Raw genomic sequence first — 10,535 nt, 5'->3', positions numbered from 1 at the left:
ATGATGTTGCACATATTTTTACTATATGCATGCTGAATAATTTATGGATATATTTATTCAAGGATATTTATTGCAAGTCTGTGACTTTCACTTTTTATTACTGTAATTTAATGCACAGAGGCTTCTTTATGGTAGTTCCTCCTGTGTCTTGTTTAAAAAACCTATTACTATCCAAAGGTTAAGATTTTATTGCCCTAGATTATCCTCTAGCAGCCACTTGTTTGCATCTTTTTATTTTTTTTCTTTAACCCTCACCCGAGGAGTGAGGGTATTTTTTCCATTGATTTCTAGAGAGACTGGAAAGGAGAGGCGAAAGAGCGAAAAACATCGTTATGAGTGAGACAAATCGATTGGTTGCCCTCTGCACTCACCTGGACCCAGGTTGGGGATAGAATCTGAAACCTCGGTACATGCCCTTAACTAGGAATCAACCCGCCATCTTCTGGTATGCAGGCCAATGCTCTAACTACTTAGCCAGGCCAGCCAGGGCTGTAATTTTAACACTTAGACCTAAAATCCACATCAAATTAATTTTTATGAATTATTTGAAATAATGCTCAAAGTTTCTTTTTCCTTTTTTTATGAATATTCACTTGGCTGTGCACTAATATTTTGGTAAAGAATATCCTTTCCCCATGAATTGCAGTGGATGTCTTTGTTATAAACCAGGCCTATGTGTGAGTCTATTTATAGACTCCACTCTGTCCCAATGGTTTATTTTTCTAAACTTATGCCAAATCATCCTGCCTTAAATATAATAATATTGAATAAATCTAGATACCCAGTAGCGTTGGTCTTTAGCATTGTTATACTTAACTTTCTGAAATCTTTTAGGTTTCTTGTTTTCTTTATCGGTCTTGCTCTAAGTTTTTCTCTTTCATGGGCGTTTTAAAAGAGCCTAGTTTTCCCATTTTTGAGGCATTTTAAACACTTTTGGTTATTTTCTATTTTAATTATTTCTGCAATTATAATTATTTCTCTTCTCTTTTATTTATACATTCTACTTGATTTCTATTGCTTCTGGAATAAATCCTATCTTACAGCGTGCAGGTCAGATGCCCAGGTACGCTTAACCATGCCTCTGCTCTTGGTCTCAGAAGGCCAAAACCAAGGCGTGGGCTCCCCAGGGTTCTTACAATCGAGTTTCTTCTGGCTGTAGGACTGAGGTCCTCATTTCTTTGCTGTCTGAGAGCTGGGAGCCTCTCAGCTCTTTAATGCCGCCTGCATTCTCAAACCAGCAAGGGCAAGTCAAGTCCTTTTGGTGCCTTAAATCTCTCTGACTTCTCCTTCTGTCATCGCTGTTCTTCCAGAAAGTCCTCTACTTTTAGGGGCTCGCAAACAAAATAGCACATGTTGTAAAGTTTCACATATGAAACTTTGGAACACGCAAATCTATATTTTTAGAAAGCAGATCAGTGGTTGCCTGTTTGCCACGGGTGGGGTTTGCAGTGATTGGGCAGCGTTGTGGGGGAACACTGAGGGGTAATAGAAGTCTTCTGCATCTTGATTATGTTCGTGGTTAAAAGGTGTTTACATTTGACAAACGATTGCACTCTGCACTCAAAGAGGGTTCAATTTATATAATGCAATTTATACTTCAATAAAGTATTTTCACAAAAATATGTTTCACTATTGTTTAGATGACCAATGTAAAGCTTAAAGTTCAATAATTTGTTTCAGGGGATATTATTACAAGATACTAGAAAAGAAAGGTAAGCTGCCTAGTATATTTCAACTTTGTTTCATCCAGATACAAATGAGAAAAGTTTTGAAAAAAAAAATGCTATCAAGAAGAACAGATTTTTTTTTTAGACTATGAAACAGAGTGTTTAGAAAAGAAGAAATTATTTCATGCCCTTGGGAAACTAAAGCTGAATCCCAGCAGAGAAACACACACACACACACACACACACACACACACACACACACGAGAAAATTATTCTAGAAATATGAAGTTATAAGAGTTACTAATGTCTATACCAGATTTGCTATGCATTTAAATCTATAAAAAATTTTGGGCTGTGTGTTAAATGACTTCTATGCCAAAAAATATATAACATTTTAAAATAAGAATAGCCTCTGAGAGGGTCAATTGTAAATTTTTTCTGTTTTGCAACACATTTTCCATTTTGATCTCACTACAATAGAGTTGTCAAGACCAAGAGCAAATCTTACCCACCCCTCTGCAACAATTAGAATGTCAGGCTGTTAAAAATAATCTTCTTAAAGAAGTCCCCTTGATTTGATGCTTACAATTTTTAGACACCCTTTAAACAGTACTTTGTTTCAATTTTTAATTTTACTAGTAGTTTTTTAAATTATGGTAAATCATACATAACATAAAATTTAAAATGTAATGATTTTAAGTATTTAATTCAGTGACATTAAGTACATTCACATTGTTGTGCAACCATCACCACCATTTCTACCTTCAGAACTTTTTCATCTTATCTAACTGAAACTCCATTCCCATTAAACAATAACTAGCCAACTCCCATCCCCAGCACTTTGCCATCACAATTCTATTTATATTACTTCTATGAATTTAGCTATTCTAGGCACCTTATAAAATAGAATCATATAATATTTGTTCTTTTGTGCCTGGCTTATTTCACTTAGTATAATGTCTTCAAGATTTAGTCATGTTGTAGCATGTATCAGAATTTTATTCCATTTTCAAGGTGAACAATATTCCATTATGTGTATATACCACATTTTTTTTTTACTTCTTCCACATTTTGGCTATTGTGAATAATGCTTCTATTAATATTTGTATACAAATATCTATTCAATGACTGCTTTTTTAATTCATTTAGGCATATGCCCAGAAATAGAATTGCTACCTTCTCTTATCTAATAAAAGAAAAATATGCAAATTGACCATACCATTGCTACACTCATAAGCCACGCCCACCAGCCAATCAGAGCGACTATATGCAAATTAACTCAACCAAGATGGCGGCGGGCAGCCACAGAGCTGGAGCAAGCAGGGGGCTTGGTTGCCCTGGTGATGGATGACGCCAAACTTCCCGCCTGCCGTAGCCGGCTGTGGGCTCCGCTCAAGGCAGCAAAGTTTCAATTATAGAAGATAAATAAATCCCAGATACTGGCTTCCAGCCAGCCTCCACTGGGAGCTTGGGTGGCTGAGGGCCGTGGCCAGCCTGCAAACAGCCATCAGCCCCTCACCCAGGCTGGCCAGGCTCCCCAGCAGGGACCCCTACCCTGAAGGGGCTGTGGCCAGCCTGAAAATAGTCCTCAAACCCTCACTCAGGCTGGCCAGGTACCCCAGCACGACCCCCAACCTGATCTAGGACACCCTTCAGGGTAAACTAGCCAGCCCCCACCCATGCACCAGGCCTCTATCCTATATAATAAAAGGGTAATATGCAAATTGACCCTAACAGCAGAACGACTGGGAATGACTGCTCACTATGACACACACTGACCAGCAGGGGCGGACACTCAATGCAGGAGTTGCCCTCTGGTGGTCAGTGCGTTCCAACAGGGGGAGCTCTGCTCAGCCACAAGCCAGGCTGACGGCTGCCAATACAGCGGTGGTGGTGGGAGCCTCTCCCACCTCCTCAGCAGCGCTAAAGATGTCCGACTGCAGCTTAGGCCTGCTCCCTGCTGGCAAGTGGGCATCCCCCGAGTGCTCCCAGGCTGCCAGAGTGATGTCTGACTGCCAGCTTAGGCCCAGTCCCCCGGGAAGCAGGCCTAAGCCAGCAGGTGGACATCCCCTGAGGGGTCCCAGACTGCGAGAGGGCACAGGCCGGGCTAAGAGACCCCCCGAGTGCTCAAATTTTTGTGCACTGGGCCTCTAGTATCATATAATAATTCTGCTTACTTTTTTGAGAAGCCATCTCATTTTCCACAGTGTCTGCACTATTTTTCATTTCCATCGGCAAAGCACATGGTTTCAATTTCTCACAGCCTCACAAACACTTGTTAATTTCCATTTAGTTTAACTTTTTTTATACTAGCCATCCTTGTGGGCATCAGTCTCATTGTGTGTTATCTTCCCACCTCCAGCCTCCCCCACCCACCTCTTCTTTGACCTTTACCAAACCATTGTCTGTGTCCATGGGGTATGCATATATGTTCTTTAGCTATTTCCTTTACCTTCTTTATCCAGTCTCCTCCTTCACCCTCCCCTTGGGCACCAGCCAGTCTGTTACATGTATCCATGTTTCTGGTTCCACTTTTGTTTGTCCATTTATTTTGTTCATTAGATTCCACATATTAGTGAGACCATATGGTTTTTTCCTTTCTCAGACTGGCTTATTTCACTCAGCATAATATTCTTCAGGTCCATTCTTGCTGCCGCAAAGGTTAAGACATCCTTTTTTATAGCCTCATAGTATTCCATTGTGTAAATGGGCCACAGCTTTTTTATCCATTCATCTGCTGATGAGATTTTGATTTGCATTTCACTAATGATGAGTGATGTTGAGCACCTTTTCAGGTAAGTGTTAGCTACTTTTATATCTTCTTTGGAACAATGTCTTTTGAAGCCATTTCCTCATTTTTAAAACAGGTTCTTTGTTGTTAAACTGAAGGAATTTTTAACACATTATTTATATTAATCACATGACATATGGTTTGCAAATAGTTTCTCCTAGTCATGGATTGTCTTTTCACTCTGTTGATATGGTCCTTTAATGAAAAAAAGAGTTTTAATTTTGATGAAATCCAACTTAGCTAGCTTTTTTCTTTTGTTGTCTTTGTTTTTGGTTGTCATATCTAAGACATCCTAAGCAGATTTGGGTTTTATTTTTTTAATTAAACTGAAAAATATATATTGTTATAGAGCATTGTGAAAAAATTTGAATTTTACTTGACATGAATGTAAAACTTAGAAGTTAACTCTTTGAATCCTTTTCCAAACAATTCAGGACAAATCAAAAGGTGCTGTCTGCTCTTAAATCCTCAAATGAGAGGTAGGCATTACATTTGTAGTGCCTGACTAGAAAGTGATTATCAAGGAAGTCCACAATGTGTGTTTTTTTTGTGTGTGTTAAAATCATTAAATGTATAAACAAAATTAAAAAAAATCTTAATAGAGAAATAACTAACAGGAATATGTTTATGTTAAAATATCTTATTCTAGTTGACTAATTAAATGTAAAGGAATTCCTTAAAGCAAAGTTTGACATATCTGAAAACTGATAGAATAATCTAAAGCAAACTTAACAAACGGCTTTGAAATATACTCACTATTGTCCCTTCCAAGGAGACTCTTCTGTGTTCAGAGAATGAAAATAGTGCTGTTGGTATGTTCTTTACCTTTCAAATATGCCATGTGGAAGTAATGGTAACCTGGTGTATTCACCAATCCATTAATCTATCAACATGTATGCAGAATCACACATTTCTCCTAATTTTTTTTTAAAAAAATATTTCTCCAGTCTTTAACTTCCTTACAAATTATTTAATGTCATTAAGTCAGACTTAACAAATAAGCACCTCAGGGTTTTAATGATCTGTTATATGCTTATACAATGTTTAAAGAAATTCATGCACCCACCTCATTATGTTTAAAAAATAAATAAATTTGCTGTACAAAATTCAAATGTTAATACAGAACTTAATGGAAGATACTGTGAAAATAATGGTTGCCTCAACTTTTGGCCCATTCATAAACACATAAGCAATGTCCTTATATAGATATATTACTTTAGCATCACTGAAATTATGTAATTTGGTATAAGCATAGCTCACATTTATGATACATATGTACTACCTAGTGAAGGTAATATATTATTCTAAATATGATTATTTAAAATATTGAATACATAGCCTACAAATGACCAGTGAATAGGCATTCTCCTCTAAGGCTGTATTTTTCTCTCTACTGGTGAGTCAATGTATCTCATTATCATCCATCTGTTAAATTAGCTGTACTTATAATTAATGTCATCTCCAATCAAAACCTCCTACACTTAAATAGAAAAATGTATTAAAAAACAGAATGTATTTTTTTAATAAATGGTAAACACTTCAAGGTAAAGTGGGAAGCAGTCTAAAAAACATCATTTCCTTCTAGTGGGTTGCCTAAAAGTTATATGAAATGAATCAGAATGATTTGAATCCTCACCATGCTTTAGGGGTTAGACACTAATGGAAGTGCAATAATTCTTAACAACTATTGTGTTAATGCTGGCTTCCAGCTCATATCTCCACCTTGTTTCCAGTTCCTCGTCTCTGTGATGATGTTAGTGGTAGAAAGAGAAGTCCAAATCCAGGCAGTTTATATTATTTTTTAAGTTTTACACAGGATAGTGGAAATGAGACCTGTCTGCTCTGAGGTTGCTAACTTCCGGGATTCAGTTTCTAGTAGTGAGTTCCAGTTTATTCATTAGAACGATGTGGATATAAAAGCACATGCTTTATTATTTATTATCTTCCTCTCTACCAATTACTCTGTCATCCAAGGAAATATCAATGATGTTAATGAAGGGAACTATAATATTGACAAATGTTTTACTGAGTTCTCATATAAGTTATTATACTCAACAGTTTACCTTCATGATCTCATTTTTACCCAAGAAAACTGTAATTTAGAAAGAATAATTTTAGAACTATATCTAAATTTAGGAGTTAAAAAAATATGATTTTGTTGGCTTTTCATAAAAATTATGTAGCAATTATGATCCACCGAATAGTACTATAGAAGAATTTATGGTTAAAATCATGTCTTCAAGATCACCTTTCCCAGCTCTTGTGCCTTTATTCTGAGGCAACATTCTAACAGTAGTCTGTTTTAGTTTTCCCTACCAATTTCTTCCATAATTATAGACTGTATTATTACCTCAACTTCTTAATTTATTAACTTCTGACATTTGACTGTACTTTTAAAAGCTAAGGACTTAGCTCATTTTATCTCCTCCCTTCTTGTCCTTTCATCTTTTCAATATTCTATAGTTATAGTATTATTTTGTTATATAAACTGATTATATAAACTGATTATATAAAACCTTAAATATTACAATTAAATTTTTATTTCTTGCTTCAGCCATTTTTAATAGTATCTATTGACTCCCTGTTTTTGAATATGCAAATAACAGTGAATAATAGTGCCTGTAAATTTATTTTCTTCTTTTTTTCCATATCCTATCTCTATTTATTTTAATTGTATATTGTTGAGGTCATTAAGATTACATTATATTCTCAATCAAAGATACATCTTTGCCTATGTCTTGGCTCAGAAATTTGACAATAATTTTATTATCATTTTGATTAGGCAAATATTGTTTATCCTAGCATAGTCAAGTTCAATTTCATTCTGGTTAATGTCACTGTCACTGACTATTACATAATCCACAGACAGATCTTCCATTTACAGCATCTTTATCTCTCACTTCAAACTCCATATATCTGCTGATTTAGAAACTTGATCCTTTCCTGTGCTCTCACGGTTACATGGCCCCAACTCTAGCAGTCACACAGCAATCTCCCCTTTATATCTTGTTATAAAAATCCTGTTCTATTGTAACCACTATTTTTACATTCTCTTTGCTGTTATAGATTCATTCCTTTTGTGTAGTTAGACTTATTTCACAAGAGTTTTGTAGCTGAAAGAAGGACAATGCATTTATGCAGTCTGTCATCTTCAAAGGGAATTTGTGAAAATTGTAAATCTCCATGGTCCAGGCTTTTTCTCTTTAAGTGAATATGGCAGTGATGGCTACAACATCTCAACTCTTTATAAATCATGTCTAGATGGCACTGGATCTTTTCTAAGGCCACTCTTCCAGGAAAAGGTAAGGAGGTTGTGTCAGAACTCAAGGTGTCATGTGAAAGGAAAAGACATGTACTATGAAAAGTCCTCCTACGATGTGAATCAATAAATCATATGGTGAACCAATAGTTTTAAATTATTTTTTTAATATGTTTTTTATTGATTTCAGAGAAGAAGGGAGAGGGAGAGAGAGATAGAAATATAAATGATGAGAGAAAATCATCAATTGGCTGCCTCCTTTATGTCCTCTATTGGGATCAAGCCCAAAACCGAGGCATGTGCCCTCACCAGGAATTGAACCGTGATTTCCTGGTTCATGGGCCAATGCTCAACCACTGACCCACTCTAGCCAGCAATAGTCAAACATTATCTTCTACTTACTTCTTACCTGATCGCTACTGATTTATATCTCCCAAGGTAGGGGGCTTAATTCTTATTATCATATTTAAACCTAAGAGTAGTTTTGTGTTTCCAATTATTCTTAATTTCCCACTTTATCTTGCTTTAGGGAGATAGAGAATAAAAGACCCATACTATTTTATTCAAATAGAACTGACAAGTAGGGGTTTGTTATTTTTTTATTGATAGCATCACTTAAACACAAAACATTACTATCTTTTACTAATCACCCATGGGGGGGAAATAATCACAATCAGATCCTGTAATTAGTTTTCTCTTAGTATGTAGGCATGGTGCCAACTACAGAGGGTACTGAAATTCATGGGGTAATTGTGGCTTGATGGAAAAGTAAAAGGAAAGAGAGGAACAGCAAAGCAAGACTGGTGATCTTTTCTATTCTGGAAGGAAGCAAAGATTTTTAAAAAGATAAGAAAAACTAAAAACAAAATGAAACAAAAAATCTAAACAGGCTGGTTTCAGGCCCTTAGAGGGTCCACTTTGACAGGTGAGAGTTCAAGGGAAGGCAAAGGGGAAATGATGTGCCTTTCAGAATTTGGGCAGCATTACTTAGAACCACATTTAAGTTTGTGTGGCTTACAGAAATATCCCAATAAGATGAAAAAAAATCAGAATATGATCCAACGCTATGAAATGTTAAGGAATAAAGAAAAAAAAGGTGAAAACAATTTTTTTTAATTTGATCAGTGTCCAGATTAAAATATTTGAGCCATGGAATTGGGAAAATTTTTAGGCAGAATCTAGTAATCTGAGGCCAGTGATTTCCATGGTACCTCAGTCCTGTTAAGCTGTAGGCACTCTATGTTAGTTCATAGAATGACAGGGTGTTTCCAAATCCCACTTGTTCGCAGCAGTGGATTTCCTCAGACTCTGCAGTCCCATCTTCTTTTGATTTACGGGATTAGGCTGGGAGATGTGTGAACTGACAACTTGCCTTTCATCTCTTATGAATTTAAAAACATATGTGATTGTAAAATTCTTCTTTAAATTTTATCTGCCTTCTGTTACTGTTTTATTCCAATTCTTTCATTTTAACCTCTCTGTTGCAAATTCAAAAATCAATCCTTGACTATGCTATCCTTTTCAGCAGGGATCCACAGGACAAGACAGAAACCCCCTCACACAATACTCCATAAATATTGCATTAAGATAGACACAAAGGTGAATTTGTCACAAATAAACCTCTCTCTGTCATCTGTTTTCTTGCTGTTTTTTCACATTTCACACTAAGTGACACCCAAAGCCACTACCAGAAGGTATACAGCACTATGAACAACTTGCTTCTTTCCTAGTGTGAGAATCTGTAAGCTATAGAATGTTCAGGCTAGAAATATAGGATAATTTCAGTCTAATGAACACAGAAGGCAATCGAAATTCAAGAACCAGACCAATCAAAAGTTTTTGAAGAATCACGGGGGTCCCAGTCATGGGCTGACTAGATGTATTATCTGGTGCTATCAGTGAACTTTTTAAGCATCTCCTAAAAGAGGACTTAATTATGATAAAATGGGGTTATCAAATGTAAAGTGTCAGATGTAAGCTAAAATTGAAAAATTGTATGGAGCTTGGATAGAACATATGCTACAGGACAAAATGCAATATATTCAAAATGCAAAATCTCCACATATTTTTTAAAAAATGTAATTTGACTATTTTCATTTAACTATTGGAGCATTTGCTTATGAGAAAAAATAAAAAATATAGACAAAGAACATCAATATTTAGAACCAATAAAAGAAGTTTTTGTTCCTATTAAAAAAAAAAACAAAAAACCTATTGACATGCCAAGGGCAAGAACTTGCACTATGAAATTTTGCAAAGAATTCCATTTCTTGGAGGCAACCTACATCAAAACTAATGTTTAAGAACAGCTTGAGTTTTATAGGCAAAGGGTGGCAAAACTACTTTCATAAAGCTCACCCCCGCTGTTCTTATTGATGGTACCCCCTGCAATGCATTAAACCTTCTCTGTGTGCCAAATGTCTTTGGTTTTAATCCACAATCATTTAAACTCTGAGTTTTCAAAATCCTGGTAGCATAGAGCTTATAACTAAAGAATGCAATAGAAGAATAACACTGTTCCAAATGAGAATCCAGTTATTGCTAAGATCTCCATATAATTGTGTCTAATTGGTTGGCCTGCAGACAAAAACAAAAGCTTTGTTTCTACCAAAGGGAATTTTAAAAAGAGATTTTGCTGAATTGTTTTAACTCTTTTATTTTATAAACATTTGTGGTATATACTTAAATTAGCATGAAATTCTGACTTGGCCTATAGCAGACTGCCAGAAATTTCTAAACAGACCATAGATATTCTAATATTTCCAGTTAGGGAAAAAGTCATAACTAGGGATAGTGTGAGTTGGCCAAATTGGATATA

Source organism: Myotis daubentonii, chromosome 7 (genome assembly GCF_963259705.1).
Source record: "Myotis daubentonii chromosome 7, mMyoDau2.1, whole genome shotgun sequence".
NCBI lineage: Eukaryota > Metazoa > Chordata > Mammalia > Chiroptera > Vespertilionidae > Myotis > Myotis daubentonii.
Note: the sequence above shows the minus strand (reverse complement) of the source record.